This window comes from Bombina bombina, chromosome 1 (assembly GCF_027579735.1).
Source record: "Bombina bombina isolate aBomBom1 chromosome 1, aBomBom1.pri, whole genome shotgun sequence".
Classification (NCBI taxonomy): Eukaryota; Metazoa; Chordata; class Amphibia; order Anura; family Bombinatoridae; genus Bombina; species Bombina bombina.
In genome coordinates this window covers 117895636-117911699 of record NC_069499.1, presented here as the reverse complement: position 1 = coordinate 117911699, position 16064 = coordinate 117895636, and positions in this window count along the sequence as shown.

The window sequence follows — 16064 nt, the reverse complement described above, 5'->3', positions numbered from 1 at the left end:
GGTTTATTCTTTAACAAAGTATGCTAAGAGAACAAAGCAAATTTAAAAAAAGTTTAATTTTATTATTACTGTCACTTTTAAAAAAAAACACATATGAACTTTTTCTATCTATGCAACAAACCACTTATAATAGAGTGACCTTGCAGAGGACCCCTGCACCAGCCAGTGATTTTTGGATCTCAGTTTAACAGCAGACAATGCCACCTGCTATACACACAGCAGGCTCTGCCACATGCAATGAACATGGTTCACCTTCTTCAAGATAGAAGCAAATTATCAATTCCAACTGGCTTAAATAAGCACTGCTGTGAAAATTGGTTGCGTCTAAATTGTATGTGCAAAAGCTATTATTGTGTTTAATACTAGCACTTTGTATTTAGCCTTTTTCTTCAAGTGACCTGCAGCACACGCTTTTTATAGTGAACACTAAATGTCGATCTGAAAAAGAAATTCTATATAGTAAATGCAATTACAATGAAAACGTCTTTTCAGTTTAACAGCATTACAGCTGTTGGTTTAATTCTGGAGAAGGGAAATCAATGTTTTCAAATACATGTTTGTGTTGTAATATAAAAAATAAGATACAAAGACTTCAGAAGACTAATATTTCATGGAAAAAAGGATTGCGTTTAATCTTTCAATTGCAAGTTAGGCGTTTGGAATTTTTGTGTAGCTTAAATATTAAATTATGTATATGTTGTAACAGGAAGCTCTTTGCAACTAAATGCACCAAATGTGCACTGAATTTATTTTGCTTGCTTCTCCTTCTCTATGGAAGGTATCTTTTCTGCAATTAAACGGTTACTTTTTCTTGTTTGTTTATGTCTAGTATATAGCATTAAAGGGATATTTTACCCTTTGGTAAAAACCAATATGTTAAATCAAAGTAAACCTAAAATGAAACAGATTTTATAAAAAAAACAGCAAACAACTTACTTGCTTTTTTGTATAATGAGCACTTAGAAATTTTCAGTGTAGCCCTGCTCCCAGTGTGATATGGTAGTAGGGTTCCCAGAGGGGAACATTAATTGCACCCCTGGACAGCACATGAATAGTGATCCTGGACAACCCTATTTATGTTCCTCCCTGCAAAACCTACAGCATGTGTAACTCATAAGTGTCTAAGAAAACATGGCTGAGGTGGCAACCCTATATGGGATCTGATATGTTTGAAACATAGGTTGCATTGTGACTGATCTAGGCATGAGCAAGTCTGACTCCCTGTTATCTAGTCTGTTCATATAATGGTATCTAGTCTGTTCACATAATAGTAACCTGCCTAGAATTTTTATGACATCAGGCTAAGATAAAACTTCCTGCAGTGGCCCCTCCTTGTAAGGCTGTGACAGCTTATATCTGTCCGGTTAGAATGAATAGATGGTATCCTATGTTGCAAAATTTATGCCCAAAATGTAGTTTCTCTGAGGCTTACCTGGTCCATATGTTCAGCAATTTTGGAAACGTACACAATTTTGGTTGAATAAGTTGATAGCCACAAACATTGTGCTAGAGCTACAACATATCTTTTTCTTAATGGATAGAAGAGATGCGGATCACAACCTGGATTTTATTAATTTAACGATTCTGGGGGGGGGGGGGGAGATACCTCATCTTGAAAAACTGGAAACAGATCAGGGAACCTACCATTAATAATTTAACATTCCTACTACAATCTCAATTTACCATAGAACAATTTGATATTGTATATAATTCTGAAACACAGCAAAATAGGTTTGTTAAAAAATGGCTGAATTTTATTAAATTGTATAAAAGTAATGATATACAACAACAATTATTGACTCTGTTACAAAATTTAGGAATAGATAAGTAGAGATATGAGGATAATCTCCTGCTTTCTTCCCCCTTCCTCCTCTTCCTTTATTTTATTTTTAACTTCTTCCCCCCGGGTACCTCCCGGATTGGAGTATGGCTTATTGAGTTATTAGTTAATTGTGTCTGTTTGAATTTTCCTCTTTGCTCCTTAAAGAGAATATTGTAACTGCTATCAGTAGTTTTTTTTTTTTTCTTTCTGTACCACCCTTTAAGGTTAAGGTAAAAAAAAAATATATATATATATATCTATAAAGCTTGTTTTTCTTTTGTTTTCGTCTCGTTTTTATGACCTGTTCTGTAGATAACATGGTATGTGTATTTGGTTTCTGTCATCTGTATTGAACATGTTATCTATTTTTCTATGGGTAATGATATCATTACCCATAGAAAAATAGATAACATCACTGAAGCAGTATGATATACATTGAGTATATAATTCTTTACATATATCTCAGATTCTTATTATTAGGTACTCTATGTCATATTGCTAGATGAATTGTGTTTTGTTAACGCTATTTTCGATGTCTATCTACACAAATTGTGTTTTTCTTTGACCTTTTCAATAAAAACAATTTATACAGAATATTCGTTCTGAATAATTCACCTGAAACAAATTGTTTAGTGCTGCACAAGCCTAGTAATAATATTGATCCCAACATGTTGCTTTCAGTACACATGAGCTGCATTTTATTTTTAAAAAGGTGGCTCACTGGCATAAAATACTTTGTCAAGTGGGTACTTGCTTTGATACAAAGAGCAAAATTGATCTTATTATCTCTCCCCCATAAACACAGATGTCCTGGGGTTTTGAGTACCAGAACACAGTTTTATATGCCCTGGTTGATGTGTGTTAAAGCATGCAAACACCTTGAGGTTTGATATAAAATGTTTAGTTAGGTATAATGAAATAACTTTGCAAACACTTTTTTTTATTTTGCCCCTTTTCATGAAATTTAGCTCTGATGATTTTTTATTTCTCAGAACTTTTTAATACTAAAATTATGCCTTGTGTGCCTACTTAAGCTTGGATTATCTCCTTTAAAAAAGGCAAATGGTGAGTGAAATTTGGCTATTGAAAATCATTTGCAGTAAAAAGGACGTTCATTTGTTTTTAACATTTTAAACTTGACTGATATCTTGTTCTACAACAACACAACATTAATGTTATGTAATTACAAGGAGATTACTGTCCCTTTAATGGTCTATTGTTGTGTAAACTGTTGATTACATCATCAATACTAAGTATCTGCCAATTATGTAATTGTTCAATTATCTACTTAACTTTCATTCTATTATATCAACTAATTATCTATTTATCTCTTAGTGAAATCATTATTATCACTTTACTGACCGTGTGCTTGTTCTACAGGTCAAAAAGAATGAGTTCATGATTTAGATAGAGCGTGCAATTTTAAACAACATTCCACTTTATATTATAAAATTTGCTGTGTTCTCTTGGTATACTTTGTTGAAGAGTAAACTTTGGTGGGCTCATTGGACCTAAGGAAATGCATGTTACTTTAGCACTATGGCTGCATTGTTTACAGCAATATTTTTGAAAATGCTATACAAAGTTGAAAACACTTCTGCTATAAAGTGCTCCTGAAGTTCTTATGAACCCCACCTTGATTTATGCTTGATGTATTTTTACCAACTGGATTGTAAACTGATTGGGAATAAGACCTTCAAATATTACTATCTCCGGGTTTTATACCCATTTCCTGTTTGTATTTATAGTTGTGTGTAAGGAGGCACATTAATGGCAATAATAATAACTATCATCATCACAATAGCTTTTCAATATAACAGTAGACAAATGACCCTGTTGAACATACCTGACAAAATGCTGTAGTTGTAAATAGAATTATTTTTATTTATAAGATTATTACAATATCTAATTTAATCATATGTTAATGAATATTGCACTTGAACATTGTTTCCAATAGACTTACTTTAAAGTCTAGGTGGATCAGCATGTGAAATAGAACATCTCATAACCAAAAGTTACAGCATGTGAAATAGAACATCTCATAACCAAAAGTTACAGCATGTGAAATAGAACATCTCATAACCAAAAGTTACAGCATGTGAAATAGAACATCTCATAACCAAAAGTTACAGCATGTGAAATAGAACATCTCATAACCAAAAGTTACATTTGATAAAAGAAAATATTTTATTATTTAATTAAAAAAAAAAAGAATGTTTGATGTTCAGCATAGATTCAACATTAATTTAGAACAAATGTGGCCTACATTCATTTTATGGGGGGAAATGTGCACATTCCTGCACATGACCCTTTGGTAGAACCCCCTCCCCCACTCACACACACTAAAAATGTTACCTTACATCTAGAAATACATGCAGAACCACACAACACATTCCAAGCATCCTAAAAGCAAAACCATATTCCACTGCAACTGCTACTGTATTGCTTTCAATAAATCAAACACTTTTGGGGCAGTTAATAAGCAAAATATATTAAATGGACAGTAAAGTTACAATTAAGCGTTCAAGATTAATGTAGAGCATGCAATTTTAACAACTTTACAATATACTTCTAATATCAAATTTGTTTTGTTACCTTGGTATCCCAAAGTAGTCTCATAGGACCTCAGGAGTGTGCTCATGTCACTTGTCTTTAGCACTCTATTGCAGCAGTGTTTGCAAGAATCTATAATATTTATTTTGTTGCAAACACATCTGCCAAAGGGTGTTAAAGAAATGTGCACACTCCTGAATGTCTATGAGACTATTAAGGTTTACTATCCAACAAAAGATACAAATTAAACAAAGCGAAATTTAAATTATATTAAATTGGAAAGTTGTTCAAAAAATAAATGCTCTGTCTAGGCCATAAACAATTAATTTTGACTTTACTGTTCCTTTAATACTAAATCTCACACTAGCCTTTTACTGAACATCCTTTAGGAATATGTTGCTTTAAAACCCAAGGTAATGAATAAAAAACAATCTACTGTACATACAAAATACAATACAAAGTAGGTATATAACTATATCTGATGCATAGGCTCATCAACACAATGTTCCTGCAATGGGATCAGTAGACATTTTGGATATAACATTTAAAAAGAAACAGAGTAATCAGTCTAATTGTTTAGCAGAAATGGGTAATGCAAATAATAAAAATAAATACTGCCATAAACAGATTTTTTTTTGTTCTGGAACAAATTGCCCACAATACTTTACTCAAATTAGTTAAATTATCAAATTTATAAAAGGTGACACATTCCAGTGAAATCTTACATGATTTTTTTTTAAAAAGACCCTGTAGCACAACACAAATTAAGTAGCAATATCATTTATTTTGTTAGAATGTTTAAATTGACAAATGACCCTAAAGGTTACATAAAATATTTTCATGTTGCTGTCATTGGCCTATAATTTATTCTGCACTGAATTACAAATATACTTCTATTGAAATCCTCCTATTTAACCAGTATTACGTTGAGTTTTTGCCAGGAAAAACAGCTTCCAGCATTCAGAAAAAACAAAGGTATAAACGCTCTTTCTTTTGAAAGTTAAGTAATGAAAATATACCATTTTCACTCTCTTCAGTTTTTTTTTCAGGTTTCCACAAATACTGTTTTTGGTGTAATTATTTAAAAACCATCCCACTTAAATCCAAGGCTTTACCAGAAGCTTCATAAGGGAATATGAAAGTAAAAGCCACAAATTGTGATCTTGGGAATGTGTGACTGTTTAAGGAATTTACTAATCTTTTATTTATAACATTGCCCCGGGTGCCACATCTGGAGCTCAATTGGATTTTGGGTTGGTGTGTGCCCCAGAAATAGCCCAAGGTCATATCATGTGACAATATTTTTCCTTTTTAAATCTGTAAGATATATACCAGCAGCAACAAATTGATAAAGGTTTGCCAATGTCCTGTATAATACTTCACCATGTTCAAAGTAGAAAAACAGTTATATAGCAACAGCTTTTCATTTTACGTTAAGAGATGTTTATTTAAATACAAGTTAAGGAAGAAATACTAAATCTTATAGTAAGGCTTTATGAATATATTATCTTAAAGGGACAGAACATTTTCTTTCATAATTCAGATAGAGCATACCATTTTAATCAACTTTCCAATTAACTTATCAATTTTGCTTCATTCTCTAGGTATTGAAAGAGCAGCAATGCACTACTGGGAGCTATCTAAACAAACCAGTAAACCAATAAAAAGAGGTATATATGTGCAGCTACCAATCAGCAGCTATCTCCCAGTTCCTGAGCCTACCTAGGTATGCTTTTCAACAAATGATACTGAGAGCAAAGCAAATTGGATAATAAAACTAAATTAGAAAGTTGTTTAAAATGGTATGCTCTATCTGAATCATAAAATATTTTTGGGGGTTTCATGTCCCATTAATTAATAATTTTAATTTTCTATAGTAAAAAAAAAATGCACTTTATTTTGCCTGCTTTTCTTGTACTTTAAATCTGAAGGGTTTTCACTTTTCACAGAGGGCCTGATTCTCTAAAGCTCTCCACTCTGGCAAGATTATTTGAAAAGTCTCACTGTGTACTGTGAGGTCACTCAAAGAATTTTAGCAAGGAGAGGCATGAACATTACAATATAATGCATAAAAAAACCTGCAAAGATTTCTCTTCATGCAGGCAAATGTTTGATTATTGGACCCAGATGCTTGCATTTATCCCATGGGACTTAGGACCATGCACTCCTACATGCTACACAGAGACTGTTTGACATGAGTAAGAGCTCATTATCTCTTCCTAATCAGTCAAATCACTGGGAATATGAAAACACTCAAGAGGCTTTTTTATGAGGTATGCCACTGGACTGTAAAACAATGTCAATTCAGTTGATAAAACATTTAAAGTTACGTTTTTTGTATTGCAGTGATTAATTGCTGATACATATATAATGTGAAACCCTAAAAAAAGTTAATGTACCTTTAAAGGGACAGTCAAGTCCAAATTTTTTTTCATGATTCAAATAGGGCATGCAATTTTTAACAACTTTCCAATTTACTTTTATCACCAATTTTGCTTTGTTCTCTTGGTATTCTTAGTTGAAAGCTAAACCTAGGAGGTTCACATGCTAATTTCTTAGACCTTAAAGGCTGCCTCTAATCTTAATGCATTTCGATAGTTTTTCACCACTAGAGGGCATTAGTTCATGTTTTTCATATAGATATCATTGAGCTCATGCTCGTGAATTTACCATGGAGACAGCTCTGATTGGCTAACATGCAAGTCTGTTAAAATAACTGAAATAAAGGGGCAGTCTGCTGAGGCTTAGATACAAGGTAATCACAGAGGTAAAACGTGTATAATTATAACTGTGTTGGTTATGCAAAACTGGGGAATTGGTAAAACAGCAAAAATGTTGGTGTTGACTGCCCCTTTAAATGTTTTATTTGCAGTCCTCTGCATTGATCACTCATAAAATGTGGTCTGACCTTCATCTAAGTCACAATTACAGCAAACACAATTTGTCTTAACTAATAACACATAAACAGTTGCGGTTTTCAGATTTTTATTGCAGACATTAAGTTATCATTCACAATGCAGGCTTGAAAATGTAAGTGAATTTAGTAACTTGTAGATCCTTCTTTAGCAGCAGAAACCTGCACTAAACGTTCCCTGTAGCTGCTTATAAGACTTGCACAGTGAATTAATTTTATTTTGCGCCCCAGAAGTCTCTTATATGTGGGATTTTGCGCTACCAGGCTATCTGGCATACAGATGTTAGTGCGTCCAAGTCTGTCGCTCATACAATAATGAGTAACTGTGGACTTGTAAAATGAGTGCAAAATGGAAACGGTGTATATTGCACTTGAGCTCTAGCAATAATATTTTTGCGCTCTACTTGTAATCTAAGACTTATTTTTCATTGCAGATCATTGAAAGTCAGTACTCAATGAATATTATAGTTATATTACTTTAATTATTTTAAGGATTTTGAATTTTTTCTTTTGTGATACAGATAGAGCATGCAATTTTAAGCAACTTTATAATTTACTCATATTATCACATTTTCTTCATTCTCTTGGTATCTTTACTTGAAAAGCAAGAATGTAAGTTTAGAAGCCGGTCCATTTTTGGTGAACAACCTGGGTTGTTCTTGCTGATTGTTGGATAAATTCACCCATCAATAAACAAGTGCTGTCCAGCGTTCTAAACCAAAAATTGGCTGGTTCCTTATCTTACATGTCTTCTTTTTCAAATAAAGATAGCAAGAGAACAAAGAAAATTTGATAATTGGAGTAAATTAGAAAGTTGCTTAAAATTGCATGCTCTATCTGAATCATGTTCAGTGTCCCTTTAATTGGGAGACTGTAAGATTTCAAGTGGTCGCTCATAAATATCAGGCCTCAAGAGGACAAGCTGATGAAGAAATGTTCTGGCTAGAAGATGATCATATACAGGGCCGGACTGGGAGTGTAAAACAGCCTTGAAAAATTTGAAGACCAGTCTTATTTCCTATTCAGTCCATTGAATGCACATGCCCCATATTTCGCAAGATGATTGCTGGGATACTAATTCACCAATATTTTTTCTAGAATTAAAGTATATTAGTTTGTAATAAAAAAAATAGCAGATTGTTGTTTTATAGGTACCCTACAACTAGGGATGGGCGAATGTTTCTAAAAATTCGAAATTTAAAACGAATTTTGATACATTCGTTCGAATCGAATTTCAAATGTTTATATAACATTCTAGCATTGTATTTTCAAATTTTCGTTTTCAAATTTTTCAATAAAATTCGAAATATTCGTTCGAATAATAGAATGTTTAGCTTTGTATTCATTCAATTTCGAAAAGTAATATTCGAATGTGACATTCGAATTCGAATGTGACGTTCAAATTCAAAATAGTAATACTGTGTTTTATAAATATAATATTAGAATTCGAATGTGACATTCGATTCGAATGTGATATTCAATTCAAATGTGACATTCAAAATAGTGTTTCTAGTCTACAATTGTGTTTTATAAGTGTAATATTCGAATTCAAATGTGATATTCGAATGTAACATTCAAATTTGAATGTGATATTCGAATGTAACATTCGAATTCAAATGTGACATTCGAAAACTGTAAATAACATTCGAAAATCTAATTTTTAAGAATATTCGTTCTTATTAACATTCTATTATGTAAATCGAATTTCTACAATAACATTCGTTCTAACATTCGAATTCGGATATAAACACATTCGCCCATCCCTATCTACAACCCACGTTCATCCATGACTTTCTCTCACAGTTAGAAAATATTTACCCATAGTTTAATCTGGAGAAGACAATCAAAACTAGAAACCATTCAAAGGAGGGCTACTAAATAGTACATGGTCGAAGAAATAAAACAAGGAAATACTTTTTGATCTTAAATCTTTTCATTTGTCTTAAATTGCAAGTGGCCAACCCCAGCTGCTGCGACTCACCTACAAATCTCCTGGTGTTCTGGCAGGCCTTGACCATATGCTTGGCATGTGCAACAGTAGCTAAGGTAGAAACTCCATACAACAGGAATATGATGTTATTTTGAAAATGTTTGTTTGAACCCCAAATTTTTAAGGTTTAAAAACATCCCTTCTGTGAGTTTTTCCTGTTTATTACCACTGTTCGCTACCTATTATGTCAATGAAGTTAAATCAGTATTTATTTATGGGAAACATATGTATTACAAAGTCTCTGCATTTGTTATCATTAATACGTTCAGTAGTAATAAAGTTTATATCCAATGTGCATTTAGCTGCAGGGGCGTTCACAGAAATTGTTCTGTGGAGACAGGGGCATGATCATAAAATGCATTAAAGAATATATTATTAGTGACAACATGATTTGCTTGTACACATGGAATGAATATGGACTACAGTTGTTTTGGGAGTTAAAATAAAGGATGAGGGTCATATTTATCAATGTGTGAGCAGACATGATACAAAGTAGCGTATCATGTCTGCTGCACATCGATAAATGCCGACAGCATACGCTGTCGGCATTTATCATTGCACCAGCAGTTCTTGTGAACTGCTGGTGAAATGCCGCCCCCTGCAGATTCACAGCCAATCGGCCGCTCTCAGTGGTGTCAATCAACCCGATCATATTTGACCGGGTTAATTTCTGTCCACCGCCTCAGAGCAGGTGGACAAGTTATAGAGTAGCGGTCTTTATAACTTCTGTTATCAATACGGAACTTGATAAATATGCCCCTGAATATGTAAGTATAAATGTTTAAATGGTACATTTTTCCTGTTCAAAATAGAGAATAACAGATGCATATATCCCCTAGATCCTAAGTTGCCCATCATCTTTTAGTATTATTATTATTATGACATATTTATAATTAATAACATTTTCCCACTGAATTTCCTCTAAATATATTTTTTCTATTATCCAATTACTCCTGGTATACAAAATTGACTCATTTTGCTTTAAACATGGTTAAATAGCAATACTAGTCACAAAATGACATGCTCTAATTTGTAAAGGGGTTAAATACACTGCATAAATACCACTCAGTACCCACAGATTACTGCTGGTCCCAAGCAGAAATTGGTGCTGATCTAATCAGCAGCACTAATTACACAGCTGAGTCATGTGACTAGCGCTGCTGATTGAATCAATGCAAGCTTCTGCTGTGGCAGGTCCCGAGCAGTACTTCTACTGTGTGTTTAACTTCTTTGCGGGGTTAAACACATAATAGTGCAGAGTCGCTTGTCTTAAAACTACATGCTCTAGTAAATTAGAGCATGTAAGTATCCCCATCTATTATAGCCCTTTAAGTTTTAGATATGAACATTTTTTGGGGCTATTGTCAGCCATCTGCTTGAATATTATCTGCCATCAAAGATTTAATTCTTAAATTACAAATACAGTTTGGTTAATTTCTGTTTTTTAAGAAATATCTATAGGTGTTTTCAGACAACAGGATAAAGTTCATAGAAAACATTGTTTGGAAACTTGCTGGTAATATCTGTAGAAAGATATATTTCCATCCACAGATGATGAGATCCAATCACCATGATTCAAACTGATGACTTATAGAAAGAAGACAATATGATGTTTTCCCCAGCTGTATATTAGAGGCGATCACTTGTTCCACAAGAAATATGATGTCTACTCTTATGATTTGTGCTTTTCAATAAGAGGTGTCAACATTAGGGAGAACACAAAACTGCCATAATATGGTATTGCATTCACAACTACCTGAACTGATTGAAACACTGACAGGGTCATTTATTGGGAAAAACATTCCAGATGTGACCTGTGCCTTCAGATATGACTTTATGTCATATGTGCCAGCCATGGTGCTCATTAAATTGAAAGAGTTAATATACATTTGTTTTGAATATATCTACAATTGTGCTATTATTATGATGATTATTATTATTATTATTCACTGAATTGTGCTCATTCTATTTCCCTATTGTAAAGAACTTTCTTGACTTAAAGAAAGATCAAATAAACAATGAGCAAAACTGAAAGTATTTTAATTTTAAATATACACTTTTTTTTTGCATTTTACTTCCATTAGGGAAACTCTCCTATTAAAAAATATTACTGTTTCATTAGCATATGCACGTATGCTACACGTGACTAGACCATCAGGTTTCAAACACCATGCTATGCTCAGAGAGCTGACAATGGTGTGCATAGTGTCAATGAAGACTTAAAGGGATATAAAGCAGTCTATTTCATTGTTGTATTATATAAATCACTAAGCAGTGGGTTATACTTAATAGACAACATTGCAATATATATTCTTCATTAGTTTAAAATTATTTTACCATTCATTTATTTTTTTAGCTTAAAGGGAATGTAAATTTTGATGCTAAAGTGCCCGGTTTTTAAAACTTTGATTAAAAACAGTGGCACTTTAATTCATCAAAATTTACATTTCACTCCTGTTGTGAGAAAAAACTTACCTTTTAATCTTCACAGCAGCTCCAGCTTGCTCCGGTCTCACAAGCCATTTCTGATGTCAGAAATGATTGATAGGTCATCCTCCAATCACAGCTTCCCCCCCGGGGGATTCAGTGTCTGATTCACTGCTGTGATTGGAGGAAGCCGATGCCTCATTTTAGACCCAGGAAGAGGCTTTGAAATGGGAGGAGGAAGCTGGAGCTGCTGTGAAGATTAAAAGGTAAGTTTTTTTTCACAGCAGGAGTAAAATGAAAATTTTGATGAATTAAAGTGCCCCTGTTTTTAATCGAAGTTTTAAAAACCGGGCACTTTAGCATCAAAATTTACATTCACTTTAATTTGTGAAGGGTTTTTTACTTTGACTGCTCCACAAGGCAATTGTGGTCTCTACAGGAAGGCAAAGTAGCAGCTTTTCTTTTGAAGTGTTGCTAGGAGACACCTATAGTAGCTCTAGTCAGTTTATTGCTCATGCTCAGTAGAGGACCTTTGCTGCAAAAATAATTTGATAGTAGAACTTAAGTGCTACTCTCTTATCTAGCTGCAAGGCAGTGGCATCACTTAGAATTCCAAAGTGATCTTTTAGCAAGAAAACAAGTAATTTATTTACTGTTTTTTTACACAATCTGTTTCTTTATATATTTACTTTAATTTAAAATCTTTTTTTTTTTTTAACTAAAGGAGCACTGTATTAAATGATGTATTAAATACTCTCTAAGCAGACAGATAAAGCTAGATAGCTACTTCTCTTTAAACAACCTTGAGATATAAATTGCTTTAGCAAGATATATGTCTTGTCTTGCCCAAGTGTCAGTAACATTTGCTGCTTATGATATGGTTCTATTAAAAGATCAAAATACTAAACAATCTAATTATGGAAGTGGAAGACCAAATTAAGTACTGCACAGTGGGTATGGATGGATGGATATCTGAATTTTGTTATTCAGGGGGTACAATAGAAGTAATTTTTTGCCATGCAAATGTTTCTATAATACAAGCTTGTAAATTAGAACAAGAATTTGTGACAGTCAGTTCAATAATATATGCACTCCCGTGAACATGTTTGGACCACATGCATTGAGGCTCATCCCCTATCAAAGTCATACATGAATGCGCAATCTAGTTTAAGGGTTTCTTAGAAAGATACCAAGCAGCAGGGAAGTGAGGTTGAAATTTCCAGTTTAAAAGAAGTGAAAATCATGTAAAAAAAAAGTTATTATAAGGGTATTGCATATAAACTTGCAGTCACCATAAGTTCCCGCCAAATGTAACCAGGCCTTTAGCAAACAATGGAATAAATATAGTTTAAGGGAATCTTTGTAAACACTTCCTAACACCCATATAGGTACAGGTAAATAGTGCACAGTCTATCCATCCAGATAACATAATAGATGCATTTAGATAGGTTAGCAGTGGTGCAGATGGAAACGGATTGCAATAGTTAACTCTGAAAGCCACGACTGTTTGATCTCCTGTAAAAATACAATTTTAATAACACCGGTACTGTTTGTGACAATCATGAGAGTGCGTAATACAATCAAATATGAAACAGTAAATATAAAATTATGCCATTTGTAGCTGTAGGTTTTATGAAGTGAGTTTTCTTGCAGATCCCTATAGTTTTACATGATATCACATAGTCTTCACTTTTAAATATGTATACATCCCTGTACATATGTAAATGTGTACCCTGTTGACTGTTTGCAGCCTCTTATATAGCTTTAATGAATAAAGCTTGAATAAATCAATACTATGTATTTTAGAAAACCTCTAGAATGTCTCCAGTGGCCATTTCAGAGTGTTTAACATAGGTGCAATGTAAAAAAATAGTTTAGAAATATCCCTGAAAAAGTTTAGCAGGTGGGCGAAAAGCTCTTCCAAGGACTTATCAAGTACTTTGAGGTCCAGCATTCAATAAGACAAAATTCGGCTTGAAAAGTACTTGAAAAGTGAACTGAAAATGTATAGTGATCACCAAGAAGTTATTATCTCAAGTGGCCAAAAACCTGGTTTCAATTATCAGAGACATATGATTCTTATATAAAAATAAACCTAAAGGTGCAAGTTCCCATATATTTCTAACTCTGCAGCTGGGATAACAAGTCATTGTAAACACATTGGGCCAGATTACGAGAGGAGCGCAAGCAATAAGGGGTTTATCACTGGTGTTTGTGCTCATCAGGTTTACAGTTTGTAATCCGAATTAAAAGTAAATCTTATTGCATGAGTGCAATTCGCGATTTACGCAAGAATGATTATTGCATCCTCAGAACTCTGGTTAACTGTTTTGCAAAACAAAAAAGTGTCACGAAATACATCAAAAATACATTACAAAGTACACTTACACTAATAAATACACTAACTAATAAAACATTTTTTTTTAATTATTGACACAACATTTATAAAGGCACAAAGATATGAGATCTCAGGTGTTAGGAAAAAAAGGCAGACAAAGGGCTTTAACATAAATATATATGTACACATATATAGGCATATATTTATACATGCATACCCATTTTTAGACATGTATATGTATGTATATACTGTACTGTATATATTTATATATATATATATATATATATATATATATATATATATGTGTGTGTGTGTGTGTGTGTGTGTGTGCGTGTGTGTACACATATGTATTTATGTGTGTATATATGTATTTACAGACATATTTACACATATAAACACATAAATACATATGTGAGTACACCGCTCACATTTTTGTAAATATTTTATTACATCTTTTGATGTGACAACACTGAAGAAATTACACTTTTGTTACAATGTAAAGAAGTGAGTGGGCAGCCTGTCGAAATAACTCAACACACAGCCATTAATGTCTAAACCGTTGGCAACAAAAGTGAGTACAGCCCTAAATTGAAATGTCCAAATTGGGCCCAAAGTGTCAATATTTTGTGTGGCCACCATTATTTTCCAGCACTGCCTTAAAGGGACAGTCAACCTAAAAAAATGTTCCAACTTATTTAGATAATGTTTGCAACGATTAGTACTGCGAACATTATCCCAATGTGGATAGATATGTAGTGTGAAAGTAAAAATAGTTACTAGTTCATCTTCAGCCGTTTTGAGATGGCCGTCTGAGCCCTCCTACCCCCAAGTGTCATCCTGATTATGTACTCTACTCCACCATGAAACTACTCGATCCTGCGTGGTCCTGCGATTTGCGCATGGGCAATGCCCCATTTATGCTGAAGTGGGATAATTCTGTAATGAACTAAAAATGACTGCTCAGAATCATAGCTTGTTTATTTAACTGCTTTACAAAACCATTGCTTTATTAACCATGTCTGCATGCTGCATACAAGCAACTATATGATTCTGAGCGGTCATTTTTCGTTACTTACCAAATTATCCCCCTTCAGCATAAACAGTGCATTGCGCATGCGCAAATAGTGGGGCCTCGCTGGATCGAGTAGCTTCATGGTGGAGATAAGTACATAATCAGGATGAAGCTTGGGGGTAGGAGGGCTCAGGCAGCCATCTCAAAACAGCCGAAGATGAACTAGTAACTATTTTTACCTTCACACTACATACAGTATCAATCCACATTGGGATAATGTTTGCAGTACTAATCGCAGCAAACATTATCTAAATAAGTTGGAACATTTTTTAGGATGACTGTCCCTTTAACCCTCTTGGGCATGGAGTTCACCAGAGCTTCACAGGTTGCCACTGGAGTCCTCTTCCACTCCTCCATGAAGACATCACGGAGCTGGTGGATGTTATAGACCTTGCGCTCCCCCACCTTCCGTTTGAGGATGCCCCACAGATGGTAAATAGGGTTTAGGTATGGTGACATGCTTGGCCAGTCCATCTTTACCCTCAGCTTCTTTATCAAGGCAGTGGTTGTCTTGGAGGTGTGTTTGGGGTCGTTATCATGTTGGGATACGGTCCTGCAGCTTAGTCTCCGAAGGGAGGGGATCATGCTCTGCTTCAGTATGTCACAGCACATGTTGGCATTCATGGTTTCCTCAATGAACTGTAGCTTCCCAGTGCCAGCAGCACTCATGCAGGCCCAGACCATGACACTCCCACCACCATGCTTGACTGTAGACAAGACACACTTGTCTTTGTACTCCTCACCTGGTTGCTGCCACACATGCTTGACACCATCTGAACCAAATAAGTTTATCTTGGTCTCATCAGACCACAAGACATGGTTCCAGTAGTCCAAGTCCTTAGTCTGGTTGTCTTCAGCAAACTGTTTGCAGACTTTTTTGTGCATCATCTTTAGAAGAGGCTTCCTTTGGGGACGACAGCCATGCAGACCAATTTGATGCAGTGTGCG